This window comes from Herpailurus yagouaroundi, unplaced genomic scaffold (genome assembly GCF_014898765.1).
Source record: "Herpailurus yagouaroundi ecotype Mexico unplaced genomic scaffold, PumYag 308, whole genome shotgun sequence".
Taxonomy (NCBI): domain Eukaryota; kingdom Metazoa; phylum Chordata; class Mammalia; order Carnivora; family Felidae; genus Herpailurus; species Herpailurus yagouaroundi.
This window is the reverse complement of record NW_024412525.1, coordinates 2157449-2173697: the sequence shown is the minus strand read 5'-3', so window position 1 is coordinate 2173697 and position 16249 is coordinate 2157449.

Sequence of the window (16249 nt, the reverse complement as noted above, 5' to 3'; positions counted from 1 at the left end):
CTGCCTGGCCCTTTGCAGACCCCTGGCCTAGATGAATGGAATACTTTAAATCTTTGTGTGTACCTGCAACATTTCTGGAGGCCTGCCCCCAGAAATTCCATCTCAGCAAATGCCCTGGCCTCAGGGCAGTACAAAGAACATGAAGAATTTCCTCCCATGAAGATTTTTGAGACGAGCTCTCAGGTGGGCATGGAGGAGGGAATATCCTGCAGAGAAGCAGGAAGTACACTTCTTAACCTTCTAGCCCTTTCTGCGAGCTGAGGCTGGATGACAGAGGGATAGCTTTGAGGGTCTGACAAAAAATTAATGAAAACTGCAGCTGCGAGAGAAGGGGGGATGGCAGCCAGAAGGGCTGGGTCACAGGGAGGCCAGGGCAGCCAGAGGGGCAGGAAGAGGGCTCCACACTCAGCCCTTGTGACTAGTGAAATAGAGAGGCCTTCAAGTGATGCTGTTTTCTGATGGCTGCCTCATCAGCATCCCTAATCCTGCAGGGGTTTGCACACTCCTCTCCTGGTCCCACAGCGACAGCTGAACTCAATCAGGAGCCCCAGACCAGCCTGTTGGACCGGACAGAAAGAGAAGCAAGTGAAGTCCAGAAGGGAAGAATTCTCCAGGGAGAGTTTGAGTCTCCTTGTCTGCAAGGGCCTTCAGAGGTCATGTCACTCTCCCACCTTCTCCAGAGGGGGCTGCACACACCAGGCTGGAGGGGCAGTCTTGCAGGTGGGTGACATCTGAGTCTGACAACCACACTCCTAGAAGGTTCTTCCCAGGCCCATCCTTTCTAGGTGGTTAAGAGCATAGACCCTGGAGCCCAATAGCCTGGGTGTGAAAGCCAGCTTGGCCACTCCCTTGCTCTGTGACATTGGTCACATAATTTAATCTCTCAGCACCTCTGTTTCCACACTTGCAAAATGGGCATAAAATAATATCTGCTTCACGGGGTTGTTGGGAGTTCTAAGTGAGGTAATATTTGAATAATATGTAAAAGAGTGCCTGGCATAGGGGAAGTTCAAAATACACAGCGGCTCCTAGACTCAATCAAGTTATTAACTCTTTTCCCTCACTTATATTCACTTGCTCTTGTAGGCTCAAGCATTAAAAAAAAGTAGTTGGCAAAAGACAACAGATACTTCCTCTGATTCAGACCTCAAGGGGCCTAATAGTATGTTGGGTCCTGTTGATTCAGGTTTGGCTCCAGGGCACAATCTAAAACTGGGATAGACATTCCAGAACGCGATAGCTGGCCTTCCTACCTCCTCAGCGCTGAGCACCTAGAACTCTGTTAGGAAGCCTGCCGAGAAGGCTAGTCCACCAGAATTCTGGCCCTGACTAATCCAAAAGAGTCTCCAGTTAGAGATGTTATGGATATGAAGACTCAGAGCAGTGTGGGCCCCACGAGAGGCCACAGAAAGAGAAGCTTTCTGCGACATGAAGCTAACATCTTGAGCCCACTGCCCCCTTGCAAGGAAAACGCTGTCCCTGAGCTACCTACCCAGTGGCAGCTTCTATCACCCTGGAGACGAATCACAGCAGGTTTCTGCCACCCAGATGACAGTTGAAACAACCATAACTTCTCCCTCCCTCTCTCCTGATGCTTTGGGGCCAGTCCTCCCAAACACCAGACTCTTTAAAAGTACTCAGTAAGTACCTGATGTGTGCCAGACACTGTGTTAGGCATTTTACTCAAGTTCAGACATTTGGGGAACTTGCTGGAAAGAGTGAGTCACCAATCATATGTGCCCATGGCGCCATGTTGGGAGCACTTACTCCACTGCCTCCTTCTTGGGACAGATTTCTGGGTCTTGGGGGTAACTGAAGGAGGCCCTTGCCGGTGTACTCCTGCCTGCCCCGCCCAAGGATGGTGAGCCATCCCTGTCCCAGGCGGAGCCAGCTGCAGTTGGCTGTGATTAATGGCCTCTATTAACAGCAAGCTGTAAACTGATCGAGTGCACGGTGTCTGTGAACATCTCACCCCTGCCGAATTCCACACCAGAGACTACTCTTTAACCCCTGGAACCTCCTGCCTCCCCCAGTTTGAGAGACATAGGATCAGTAAATGGCTTGGGGGGGGGGGGCAGTTCAAAATGCTTTGGAATCAGGGAGCAACCCTAGGAAATGCTTTGGAATCAGGAAGCTAACCCTTTGGGGGAAAGGTCCAAACCCTAAAACCTGAAGGTAGGGGGAGGCAAGACTGATGTCTGGGTCAGGGGAGCCAGTTTCAACAAGCCGCAAAGAAATTCCAGAGCTGACTCTGGCCAACACCTGGGTGACCTTGGGCAAGCCACTTCCCCTTGTCTGGACCTCAGTTTCTTTATCTGTAAAATGAGGGGGCCACCTGCTCTCATCAGCCAACTCAACAACACTGGCTGTGATCACAGGAACATTTACAGAAGTCACAGGTCAGGCTTTCCCCTCATTCCTTCATTCCCTGAGAGAATTCCTGCACAGAAGCAGTCCCTCCCACACCATTGCCCCCCACCCACCTCTGACCCTCATCTGACCTAGCCATTAGGTTGATTTCCTTCAAGTCAATTACAGACTTTTTAAAAGAAAACAAAAGATCAAATTGGCTTTCCTTGGTGAGCAAACACACATGCCAGAGAGGCCAGTGAAATTCATAGACTTCCATCCCATTTTAACTTTCAAACACTCTTTGGATTCTCTTTTTTGTTCTTAAAAGGAGGTAAGATGTGCCAGGTTTAGTTGAACCCATTGAACAGGTACGAAAACTGAGGTCCAGGGAGATGCTGTGGTTCAGAGTGAGTGGCAACTCAGGGATCAGAGTCAGGGCCCCTGGTCTCTCCCTGGGAAGCTCTGCCCCCAAAGGCCCCTGAGAACACGAGCTGAAAGCCTCTAAAACCACCAGTCCTTCCAGCTATGAGTGCAATTTGAGGTACAGGTACTTAATCTCTGCCGTCTGAAGTGATTATGTGTAAAAACTGCGGATTAGTGTCTCCCGTGCTGCTGTGCCTCCTGGGATCCGCTGGATCCAGCCTCCCCACCCGCCGCCACCCGCGTCCCCCGCCCCAGGAGGCTGGCGAGGACGCAGAGCGGTCACCTCGGGGCTGCTGGCGCTGTGAGCCCAGTAGCCAGCACACCCCCTGCTGTGGTCCAGGCTCACTTTCTCTGACCTTAGCCTCGTGCTTCTAGCTCGCCGCCTGGTCGCGGCACCAGACGTCCCCCACGGGATTTGTGTCAAGTCCTCCCACCCGCACCTCCTCGAGAAAGGGAGGGGACGCCCCCACCACTTGATTTCTTCCTGAAACCTTCTAGGCTCAGGCCCTGTATGGGAAAGGCCCGAGCGGAGCGAGTGAGCGGCAGGCTGGAGGGCGGTTGCCCCAGGGATTTGTCACATTTTTTTTCCCGGGGTTAATTACCTAGTGGAGGGAATCTGAGCTGTGCCTGTCTCGGGTACAACAAGCCTTGTCGCCGGTGGGGGGATCTTAATCTTTCTCAGGTGACAGCTGCTGGCCGGGATAGAAATGTCCTCATCCTGGGGGCGTCACCTCCTCCAGAGGGCTGCAAAGGCCCAGGACCGGCTAGACCAGGGTGGGGTGATCAGCGGTTGGACAGCTGGAGCTTGAGGTCACTTGTGGGTGGGGCTAGGGCGGCCACATTAGGGCCGGAAGGCCTGGGCCTGTAAGGTAACCCTCCTTGGCCAGCCCCAGGCTGTTTAGCTCCAATGCATTGCATTTGCCCTTTGCATCTACGGGGCAAATATTTAACCTTTCCATTTTTGCACTGGCTTAATGAGTCTTGGTGTCTAGTATAGGGCTTGACACATAGAACGCATCTGATACCTGTTTGTTGATGTACACGCCTGTCAGCTTGTCTGTCTCCCCGGGGGGTGTCGTGGTCTCAGGCCTGCAGGCTTGTCACCACACAGTGAAGGCATGTGTCACATGTGCTACTAGTAAAAATGTAAGCCTCCAGAGGGATGCATTTTTCCCTTTCAATGATAAATTAGAATCGGTTGAAGATTGTTTTTATCATAATAGATCAAATGCTCTCTAGAGCTCTGTTGTGCTGTCCTGAGTAGGAGAGAAAAGGGTGAAGTATGCAAACACTTGTTTGCCCTTTCTGACAATAGTTTCTGATTTCATCTTGGGAGATGACCTTGGGCTGACAATCAACGTGTCCTGAATTTTCTTGCCAGGGGGCAACTGTAAGACCCAGTTAGGTCCATGGCACCACTCCCTCTTCTGGACTTTGAAGACTGAGTAGCAAGCTAAGGATGGGAGTGGAGGCATCATCTACCGCCATTTCACCCCAGTGGCAAAGATGTGAGAGGATGCACTGGTTTTTTCCCTCTTCATGCCTTATTTTTCAGCCATCTCTTAGATTATATAATATTATATGGATTTTCCTCTTCTTTCCAACAAGCTCTCCTTTTCCTTAGGCAAGTCAGTCAGTTTCTGTTGCTTACAACCAAAGCACCCTAACAGCCGGAGTCGCAGCTACTGATTGGGAATACACATAACTCACCACCTGGCCCCTGTGGAAAGCCACTCACAATGAACTGGCTTTGGTGTTGAAGAATCCTTAACTCACCCTCTGTTTTACAGATAAAGAATGGAGGTTCCAGGAAATCCAAAGTCACACAGCCAGACTCGGGGGATCTCAGAGCTAAAAGGGAACCTAGAGTCATTTGTCAAACTTGTCATCGTTGTGAGGGATGAAGTTCCCTCTGAGGTAGCTTCAGGAAGTAGCTGACCTAAAGATATGTGAACACTCCCGGTAATAGCAAAACGGGCTCTCCGGGCAATATATTTCTTCTTCGGACATCCTTGGTAAACATCCTTCCTGACACCAAACTGAAAGTTTTCTCTGTTAGTGTTGACCTTTTGGAGTCATGCACTATAAATTCTATTCCTCTTCCACATGACTTTCCCTCAGATGGCCAAAGACAGCTATCATACCGCTGAGGTGTCTCTTTCCCAGAACAATGTCCCATTTCCTCCAACTGTTCCTCGTGTGGTAGGGTTTCAAAGCCTCCAGCCTGCTGGCCACTGTGAGCTCTGAATGCATTGTGTCTGTGCTCCTCATAGCATGTATCTCTAAAACAGAAGAGCCCAGAAGTGGGCTTCTGGTACAGAGCAGAGCAAACATAAAATGTTCTGTTCTGATAAGAAGGACTCCTTCGGTCTTAACTTCTGCTAATTCAGCCTGAGTCAAATGAGTTTGTCAGTCACTTCACACTGTATTAGTGTAAAGCACTAACATATCTTGTGTTACATTACGTATCTCTCTCATCCTGTATTTGTGTAAGCAGGGAAACAGATCCAGCCTTCATTACAGTGTTACAAGATATTTTGGACCCTGACTCTATCCTCCAAAACATTGCCTTTTCTGGGACCGTCCTCCCCACTCCAGCTCTACACACACACACACACACACACACACACACACACACACAGACACACACAGACACACACACACACACAGAGCTTTGTGGTCTCTGCAATTTGCTCAGGATGTGGTCTCTCTTCATCCAAATTCTTTACCCAAATGTGTCCCTACTAAAATCCTCCCTCTAAGGGCGTGTTTACCAGGACACTAAAAACTCCCTTTTGAGTCAGAAAATCCCTGCAAGAATCTGAAAAGGTTTGAGATCATCTTCATCCACCCCACCACCAATGCACCTTCTTATATTCATACAAGATTTGACATAATAACACTGAGTGTTGGCAACAGTGTGGGTCACCTAAAATCCTCATACACTGATGGAGTGGACATTGGTACATCCAGTTTGGAAAACTGGTAGTATATACAAAAGCTGAACATATGAGTACTCTATTACTCAGCAATTCCGCTCCTGGGAACATACCCAAGAGAGATGAGTGCATATATCCCCCCAAAGACATTTATGGTATAGCAGCTTTGTTCACAATAGCCCCAAACTGGAAATAATCCAAATGCCCACCTTCAGTGGAACAGATACATAAGCTGTGGTACATTCGTGCAACGGAATACTGTTTGGCAATGCACGTGAATGACCTTCCACTACCTGCAGCAACGGGGGTCATTTTCACAGACATAGTGATGAGAAGAACAGCCAGGCAGAGATGAAAAGTAGATGCTGTGTGATTTAACTACATGAAGTTCAAGAACACCCAAAACCAGTTAATATTGATGGAACTCAGAAAGCTGGATACGTCGGAGGCAAGGAAATGCATACTAACTGGGCTGGTGCACAAAGAACTTTCTGAATAACTAAATATGGTTTCTATGTATTGTATATTGTATACCTAGATAAACATTCATTGAACTGTTCAATTAAAATTTGTGCATTTTATTGTATGCGAAGTATAGCTCTATATGGAAGTTTAAAAAAAGAAACTATATACCTATCAAAGCAAAAAACTACTCTAGAATCATCTTGCATATACACGGCACACTTTGTGGAATAATAATCTAGTTTAATACTCTTGCCTTATAGTTGGGGCAACTGAAATTCAAAGGGAGAGACGTGCCCCTTCAATCATGCAGAGATTTAACGGCAGAGCTGAGGACAGAACCAGGACTCCTGACTCCCAGGCCTGAGTCTTGCATACGAAAAAAAAATTGACTGAGCTGTACACTTTATGTACTTTCCTATTTTGTTACGTCTCCATTAAAAGAAAGTTATAGAAAAAAACAAAACATGGGGTGCCTGGGTGGCGCAGTCGGTTAAGCGTCCGACTTCAGCTCAGGTCACGATCTCGCGGTCCGTGAGTTCGAGCCCCGCGTCGGGCTCTGGGCTGATGGCTCAGAGCCTGGAGCCTGCTTCCGATTCTGTGTCTCCCTCTCTCTCTGCCCCTCCCCTGTTCATGCTCTGTCTCTCTCTGTCCCAAAAATAAATAAACGTTGAAAAAAAAAATTTAAAAAAAAAAAAGAAGAAAACAAAACCTTTGGCGGGACGAGGTTTTTCTTTTCTCCCTTTGGACTGCTAGTGGAAGGAGAGTCCCTAATAAGAGAGTAGAGTCAGAGACCTTATTACGACATAATAAACCTAAAAATTATTCTTCTTCTGACAATACAAATTGTACTTTTACAACTTGTGCTATCATCCCACAGTTGTCTAAACAACCAAATAACCTTCTACTATGCTGATCATTCACCACGAGCATTAGACCCTGGGACCCAAACAGCAGGCCCATCCCTTCCTCCACCTCTAAGTTACAAACATAGCTTTGTAAAAGAGCCCTTTTGAGTATTCTTAGAATTTTTGGCAGACTTCATCCTAGACTTTACTTTTTTGTAAATATCACGCTGGGAGTAATGAATATATACATTTTCTCCCAAAAAGTGATACCATGTGACCCATGCTCATTAAAGAAAAGTGAACAGGGAAATTTACTTTTGAAGTAAAATAAATTACTCATAGTCCTTCTCTTACCCCCCTATGAGAAACAAACAATAAAGAGAAATGTGTATATTTGTTATTTCTTTCGCATCCATCCATCCATCCATCCACTTAGGTAGAAGAGTAGACATCTGTCATTTTGCCTTCTTGGTATTCTCCTGGTCCTGATAGGAGTTAATCACAGGGCTTCCCCTTCCCACAGAGGTGGGTATCTGAACCAGGCTGGACAGAGTCACTCACCACTGTGGCCCAAATGATTGGTTGATGGATCAACTTGTGACCCAAGCAAATCCAATTAGAATCTTCCCTAAAATCTGCTACATTTATGCTGTGAAGAGAGGGTCACTTTTGCTTTGATGTCTACAGTCATGAAGATGTAGGCCTAGGGTCATTAGCAGCATCTTTCCAACCGTGTGCAGTGATCCTGAGAACAAAGCCAATTCACAGAGGAAAGCAGAGTCAGAGACGAAGAGAGTGACAGAGCTGTAAGGATGTCATTTGATTTATTGAATCCAACTGTGCCTGAGCTGGTTCAACGCATGACCTTCCCACTTACGTAAACTAATACATTCCTGTTGTAGTCAGTTGACTGATATGAAATTGTCATTTATAAGTCAAAACCAGTCAAATATTAGCAATATAACATAATTTAGCTTATAATTCAAGCAAATTCAAGTTAGATTTCCTTAAAGTTTATTTTATTTATTTTGAGAGAGAGAGTGCACACATGAGTGGGGGAGGAGCAGAGAGAGGTGATCCCAAGCAGGCTCTGTGCTGTCAGCACAGAGCCTGATGCAGGGCTCAATCCCATGAATTGCAAGATCAGGACCTGAGCCAAAATCCAGAGTCGGACGCTTAACTGACAGAGCCACACAGGTGCCCCTTGAGTTAGATTTCTAACAGAGTTAGCATCTTGACTAATTCAGGTAATTAAAAAAAATTAAACTTTCTATTTAGAGATAATTGTAGATTCACAGGTAGTTAAAGAAGTAATACACAAAGATCACCTATACTCATTACCCAGTTCCCCCCCTTGGTAGCATCTTACCAAACAATAGTGCAATATCACAATCAGGATATTAACATTGATACAGTCAAGACACAGAACATTTCCATCACCACAGGGATCCCTCATGTTGCCTTTATGGAGTCATATTCACCTGCCTCCCAACAACACTCTCTCCTTAATACCCAGAAACCACTAATTCTCCATTTCTATAATTTTGCCATTTCAAGGATGTTATATAAATGGACTTATAAAGTATGTAACCTTTTGGGATTGGCTTTCTTTTTTTTTTTTTAATTTTTTTAATTTTTTTTTTTTTTTTTAATTTTTGAGACAGAGACAGACAGATCGCAAGAGGGGGAGGAGCAGAGAGAGAGGGAGACATAGAATCCAAAGCAGGCTCCAGGCTCTGAGCTGTCAGCACAGAGCCCAACGCGGGGCTCGAACTCAGACTGTGAGATCATGACCTGAGCTGAAGTCGGACGCTCAACCAACCGAGCCACCCAGGCGCCCCTGGCTTTCTAAATTCAACATAATTCTCTAAGATTCATCCAGGTTGTTCCATGAATCAATAGTTCATTCCTTTTTATTGCTGAGTAGTATTCCATGGTATGGATGCACCAACTAGGTTAACCACCCATTGAAAAACATCTGGGCTGCTCCCAATTTAGGGCTATTTTTAATAAACCTTCTGTAAACATTTACATATAGGTTTTTGTGAACATAAGTCTTCATTTCCTCTAGGTTAAATGTCCGAGAGTATAATTGTCTAGAGTTGCACTGGAGATCCATATTTAGTTTTATTTTTTTTTTAACGTTTATTTTTATTTTTGAGACAGAGAGAGACAGAGCATGAAGGGGGGAGGGGCAGAGAGAGAAGGAGACACAGAATCGGAAGCAGGCTCCAGGCTCTGAGTCATCAGCCCAGAGCCTGACGCGGGGCTCGAACTCACGGACCGCAAGATCGTGACCTGAGCTGAAGTCGGACGCTTAACCAACTGCGCCACCCAGGCGCCCCCATATTTAGTTTTTTTTTTTTTTTTCAACGTTTATTTATTTTTGGGACAGAGAGAGACAGAGCATGAACGGGCGAAGGGCAGAGAGAGAGGGAGACACAGAATCGGAAGCAGGCTCCAGGCTCTGAGCCATCAGCCCAGAGCCCGACGCGGGGCTCGAACTCACGGACCGTGAGATCGTGACCTGGCTGAAGTCGGACGCTTAACCGACTGCGTCACCCAGGCGCCCCCCCATATTTAGTTTTAAAAGAAACCACCAGACTGTTTCCCAGGGACCTGTACCATTTTACCTACACCATTCTCACCAGCACCCAATTTATTCACATCCTCACCAGCATTTGGTGTTGTCACTGTTTTTTCCTTAACTTAGTCATTCTTACAGGTATATAGAGATACTGCATTGTGGTTTTAATTTGCATTTCCCAAATGGCTAGTGATGCCGAAAATTTTTTCATGTTTTTATTTGCCTTCTGTATGTTGCTTTCAGTTGAAAGGTCTATCCGTGTCTTTTGCCCACTTTCTAATACTGAGTTTTGAAAGTTCTTTATGTACTCTAAATCCTAATCCTTTGTCAGATAAGTGATTTCCAAATATTTTCTCTTCATCCTCTTAACAGAGTCTTTAGCAGAGCCAATGTTTTCTAATTTTTATGAAGTCAGACTTATCATTTTTTTCCTTGTATGGATTGTGCTTTCTGTCCAAGTGTAAAAATGCTTTTCTAGCCCTACATTTTAATAATTCTCTCTTATGACTTTTTTCTAAAAATTTTATAGTTTTAGGTTTTACATTTAAGTCCATGATTCATTTTTTTTTAAGTCGTCTCTATACCCAGTGTGGGGCTCAAACTCGTGACCCCAAGATCAAGAGTCAGATGCTCTACTGACTGAACCAGCCAGGCATCCCAATTTGTGATCCATTTCAGGTAGTTTTTTAATAAGGTGTGAGACTTTAGTCCAGATTCATTGTTGTGCTGCTGGGTGTCCAACTGTTTCAGCATCACTTGTTGGACGTTATCTTTCTTCCACTGAATTGCTTTTGAACTTCTGTCAAAAATCAGTTGGGAATATTTGTGTGGGTCTATTCCTGGGTTCTCTGTTCTATTCTATTGATCTATGTGTCTATACCCTCCGCCAATACCACACAGTCTTGATTATTGTGTTTTTAAAAAGGCTGCTGGTCAGGGTGCCTGGGTGGCTTAGTTTGTTAAGCATCAGACTCTTGATCTCAGCTCAGGTTTTGATCTCAGGGTCGTGAGTTCAAGCCCCATGCTGGGCTCTGGAACCTACTTAAAAAAAAAAAAAAACAAAGATTGCTGGCTTTTAGTAGATGTTCAAGAAATGTTACTTAGTCATCCACTCAACAAATATATATATATATATTTATATATATACGTAATGCTAATATTCTTCCTATTTAATTTTCAGCAATTTGTCTAAAGGCAAAATATTTAGCAGCCTGAGGTTCTCTTAGTCCTAGAAATGACTACCATAAAATCTCTGCATTAAAAGAACTAAAAAGTATACATGCAGAATTTTATGTAGAGAAAAATGCATTCCAAATGGTAGAATCAGATCTGTTAATACTCAGGAAAAGTACCCAGGAGTCACTAAAGCAGCATTTCCCAAACAATGTTCCTTGTTACAATGGTCTTTAAAGAGTCTTCTCAAAAAAAGAGTTTCTGGCTAAAATTATGAGGAAACCTTATCCACGGTAGTATTTTTTAAAGAGATTCGTTTTGGGATGAGCACTGGGTGTTGTATGGAAACTAATTTAACAATAAATTTCATATAATAAAAAATTTTTAAAAAGCCATTAAAAATAAATAAATAAAAATAAAAAAATTAAAGAGATTCATAACATGTATTATCACATCAAAGCTTCTAAAAAGTTCTGCAGTAAATACATCTACATAATTTAAACTAGGGCTTCTCAAACTAATTTATTCATAGAAACTACATTTCCCCATGTTCAGTAACATCCCATGAAATTATCCCTGGGAGTGTAAATTCTGAAACATTTCGAAAAACACTACCAGGGAGTATTCTCAGAAAGACCACAGAATGTCAGATCTGATAGAAATGTTTTGGCCTTCTAAGCCAGCGGTTTTCAAAGCGTGGTCTGGGGACCGTGTGGGTCTCCAAAACCCTTTTAGCGCAATCTTAAGGTCTGCTGATTTTCCTAACAATGCTAAGATGTTATTCGCCTTTTCAGTCTCATTTTCCTCCAGGCATACAGGGTGGTTTTCGGGAAGCAGATGACACATGATAACACGTAATTCACAAGGAACTGAATGCAGAAGCAGATGTGAGAATCCAGCTGTCTTCTATTAAACCAGACATTAGGGAGATTTAGCAGAAAAACAGGTAAAACGATACCACCTTCCTCGATCCATTTTTTCTTTTGGAAAATACAGGTTGTTTTTCACCAAAAGGTGTTTATGCACACAACGTGTTTGTTATTGCTATTTTAAAACAAATTTTTTAAAGCTTCCTAGCTTTAATTTTAATACTGTAAGTATTGATGGATAGGATCACGTAAAGCTCTTTGGGGTCCTCAGTAATTGTTAGGTGTAAAGGGGACATGAAAATAGGGAAAAACTGCTCCCCCTTCTCCGCTCACACTCACATATCAACACCTCTGACGTCAGATGCGTAGGTTTTCCCCACGTCAAGCAATTCTGTGACATCAGCTGGGTGTCCTACAGTTCCATCTCATTCTGACACTAATCAAATGCGTGCAGACCTCACAGGTTGGGGATTCAGTCCCACAAGCCTGCTCCCTTTCCCCTACTTCAGATGCCCATTGTGAGTCACCTGCTTTCGCCTATGCGTCTGACTGGCCGGCTGTAAATCGAGGATCACACGACCCTCTCCTCAGGTTCAATAATTTGCTCCCAGAACTCAGGAAAGCCCTTTCATTATGAGAGTACCAGTTTATTATAAAAGGACACAACCCGGGAACAGCCAGATGGAAGAGACGCAGCGGGCAAGGTATAGGGAAACGGGTGCAGAGTTTCCAGGCCTTTCCAGGCACACCGCCCTCCCAGTACCTCTATGTGTTCGGGAATTCAGAAGCTCTCGGAACCTCATACTTTGAGATTTTTATGGAAGCTTCATCACGCAGGCACGATCGATTGTTAGCTCATTTTCCAGCCCCTCTTCCCTCTGCAGAGGATTGGGGATGAGGCTGAAAGTTTCAAGCTTCTAATCCTGGCTTGTTCTTTCTAGGTGACCAGCCCCCACCCAGGAGCCCACCAAGAGTCACTTCATTAGAACAAAAGATGCTCCTATCAGCCAAGAATTCCCAAGGGTTTAAGAGTACGTGCCAGCTGTGGCTGTCATGCAGGAAAGAAAAGATTTTAGGAGTTTTGTGTCAGGAACCATGGCAGAGACAAATATATAGATTTCTTATTATTTCACAGGACGTGAGACCAAAAAGATTTAGAGCTGCTCTTTCGAACAAATCCTTTGAGGGAGAAACTGAGGCCCCAGTGGGCTAGTTTCAAAATAAAACCCAGATCTTGTGATTTCTGAGCCCGGGGACTTACCCAGCCCCCATCCTGCCTCATGTACTTTTGTGAGCTGAGCTAACAGAATCCAAGATACTTGATGTGGTTAAGACAACTGAAACCCCAAAGTGAACTGTTGTTCTATACTTCTGCAGTGCCCTCAAGCCTGCACCAAAGAGGATGTGCAGCAAAAGAAGCTGAGCCAAGAAAGATAGGAGAGGAGCCACTTAGTGTAAGATCACACACGTAATTGTGCCCAATTAATAATTGCTGGTAGAATGACTGGCATAAAGTGGGTCCAGAACTTAAATTTAAATGTGTGTGTGTGTGTGCGTGTGTGTGTGTGTGGACTACATATGTATGTATATGTGTGTGTGTGTGTGTGTGTGTGTGTGTATGTTTGTGTATGTATATGTCTACGTATATTAGACTGGGTGCAGTTTATGTCATGTAATACACTTTACATAGACTAATGCTTCCATTCAGAGTTCTTCTCAGTTAAATATAATTGTTCTTTGACTAAGTGCTGTCTTAGCTGGTTTTGGGGAGTGCAGCGTGTGTGTGAAAAGGCAACTTTGGGGGCCCAGGCAAAAAAAGAGTACACATATTCAGGCGGATGTCAAGCCCAGGGAGTATGCTCTCAGCTCTGTGCCCCCTGATGCCTGAGAAATCCTGCTGTGGTCAGAGAGAGCAGACACCCTCAGGGCATCTGACGATGGTGTTCACTCTGTCTCAAGGACGTCCCTGGGCCCCTGACCTGCCATCTACGGGTGGAGTGATGACTTCCTATTAGAGGTGGATCAAGGGCTTCTCTGTACTCCAAACTACTGCCCCCTTAGAGCCTGTTACAGGCATCCGATTTCTAGCCCTTGAACTTCCTTCTCTGTTTGACTTGGATGACACTTTATTCTCTGTTTAGGTTGGATGATGCTTTAGTGTAGCTATTCCCTGGTGGGGCTAAAGCATGGGTGCTGTTGTACAGATTAGGAAGTTAATCATCTTATAGGAGCTTGAGGGGCCAAGGCACTGGACAGATAGATAAGCTTTGCTGGGAGTAGAGGAAGAGCGGGGACATATAGCTGATGCCGGGGAGAGTAGGCACCATTTGGAGGTGATGACAGCAGTCCAGTCCCTCTCCAGGAGAACCAAGAGTGGGGACAAGGAGTGAGGAGGAACCCAGACTTTCAGCTCTGGCACAGATGCCAAGACCTGGTCTTTTCAGGCCAACAGATATTAGGGTTGTTGGGGTAAAAGCAGGTCCCTGAGAGGGACCTGTGGTCTAAGTCCCAGAGCTTCAAATCTGGGAGTAGGGAGCAAGGTGCAGGATGAAGACCAGTAGTCCCACGAGGAAGCAGCAGGAAGCTCACAGCTTCGTTCAGCCTCCTCTGCTGGAGGCAGCACATTCCCGAAGTTGCCTGGTCCTAACCCTGCCCTTGAACCCCGAGCCAGGGGCCCGGGCTCATTCGCTGGCTCACATCAACTCTCTGCTGTCATGAAGTTCTGGCCTTGGCTTACCCTCTGCCCTCCCTTCCCATTCACCTGCCCTGGGTTTGAGCCAAACCGAATCGTTTGCTCTTGCCCTATGTGCATGTTCCCAGGGCCATCTCTTTGCTCGTCTTACACCCCCTCTATGTGGATGTCCTTCCCCATAATCACCCTGTTCCTGAATTCTGTTCCAAATTTTGCCCACCCTGCTGGCTATATTAGGTTTCTATTGCTGCTGTAATGAATTACCATGAATTTAGTGGCTTAAAACATCACAAAATTTATTATCTTACAGTTCTGTAGGTCAGAAGTCTGACACAGGTGTCACTGAATTAAAATGAAGGTGTCAGCAGGGCTGTGTTCCTTCTGGGGACTCTAGGGGAGAACCTGATCCTCGCCCTTCTCAGCTTCGAGAGGTTATACCCTCATTCCTTGGCTCGTGGCCCCTTCCATCTTCAATCTCTCTCACCCTGCTTCCATTGTCACATCTCTTTCTCTGATCGCAGCCAGAAAAGGTTTCCCTTTTTTAAGGACTCACCTGATTAGATTTGGCTTGTCTCGATAATCCAGGCTACTCTCCCCATCCCAATGACCTTCATTTAACTACAGCTGCAAAATCCCTCTTGCCATGGAAGGTCACATAATCACAGATTCCAGGGATTATGATGTGGGGGGCTACTCTTCTGCCTATCACACTGGCCCAGCTCAAGTAGCCCCCCACTACCTTCAAAGCCTCCTCTCTACCATTCTGGGCTCCTCTGGCCTTTGGTCTCGGTTTCTCACCGGCCTCTGTAGGTCTTCCCCACCATAGCTCTTACCACCCAAAATTGTGATTACTTGTTGATCTGTCATTTTCCTGCAATAAACTTCAAGGTCCACGAGAGCAGGGACAGGGTAGGTCTTGTTTACTGATATATCCCCAGCAACTAGCATGCTGCCTGGAACATAGTGCTCAAAAATATTTTCAGGGAGAAAACTCTTCTATGACATATCACTTGATTTTTTAAAAAATTTTTTATGTTAATTTTTGAGAGAGACAGAGACAGAGAGAGACATACACACACATAGAGACAGAGCATGAGTGGGGGAGGGGAAGAGAGAGAGGGAGACACAGAATCAGAAGCAGGCTCCAGGCTCTGAGCTGTCAGCACAGAGCCCGATGTGGGGCTTGAACTCACAAACCACGAGATCATGACCTGAGCCAAGTCAGACGCTTAACTAACTGAGCCACCCAGATGCCCCAGATCACTTTCTATTTTAAGTTACTTCCCGGCCATATGATTACTCCCGTACAAGACTACACACTTCTTGAAAGCAGGGTTCCCATGTGGCTTGTCTGTGGTACCTGCTGGGATGTCTTGACAGTGCTTAGTCAATGTTTGTGGGATTGAATTGAATAAATAAGTTCAGACTCATCTCAATGGCCTGGCACTTAAACTCAGGGCACATGGAGGATGTGTGGGAATGAGGGGCCCTGGGTCAGCTAGGGCGACCGGGGAAGAGTTCCTGGAAGAGAAGTGCTTGGGGTAGAGGTTTGAAAGAGACGCAGGATAAGGATTGGCAGGGCTGAGGGGCTGAGAACATCCTATGGAAGGACTGGTGTGAACAAAGTCAAATATAGGAGATAACTGGTGGGTTGTAACCAGAGATGAGATATGGTGGGTAAGGGCAGAAATGGTGGCCAGGGCTTGGATGCCAGGTGGAACTGTCTGAACTTGATGTGACAGGATCCTACCAGGGATTACTGAGCAATGAGCGATGTACTGAAAGCAGAGTCGGAGGACAGAAGAAAGGAGTGTATTTCAGGAAGCAGAGTGCTGGCTGCAGGGTTTGCAGACAGGGGGATGATAGCCCCTCCACAGAGACACCTAGATAGACTAGATGGAGAC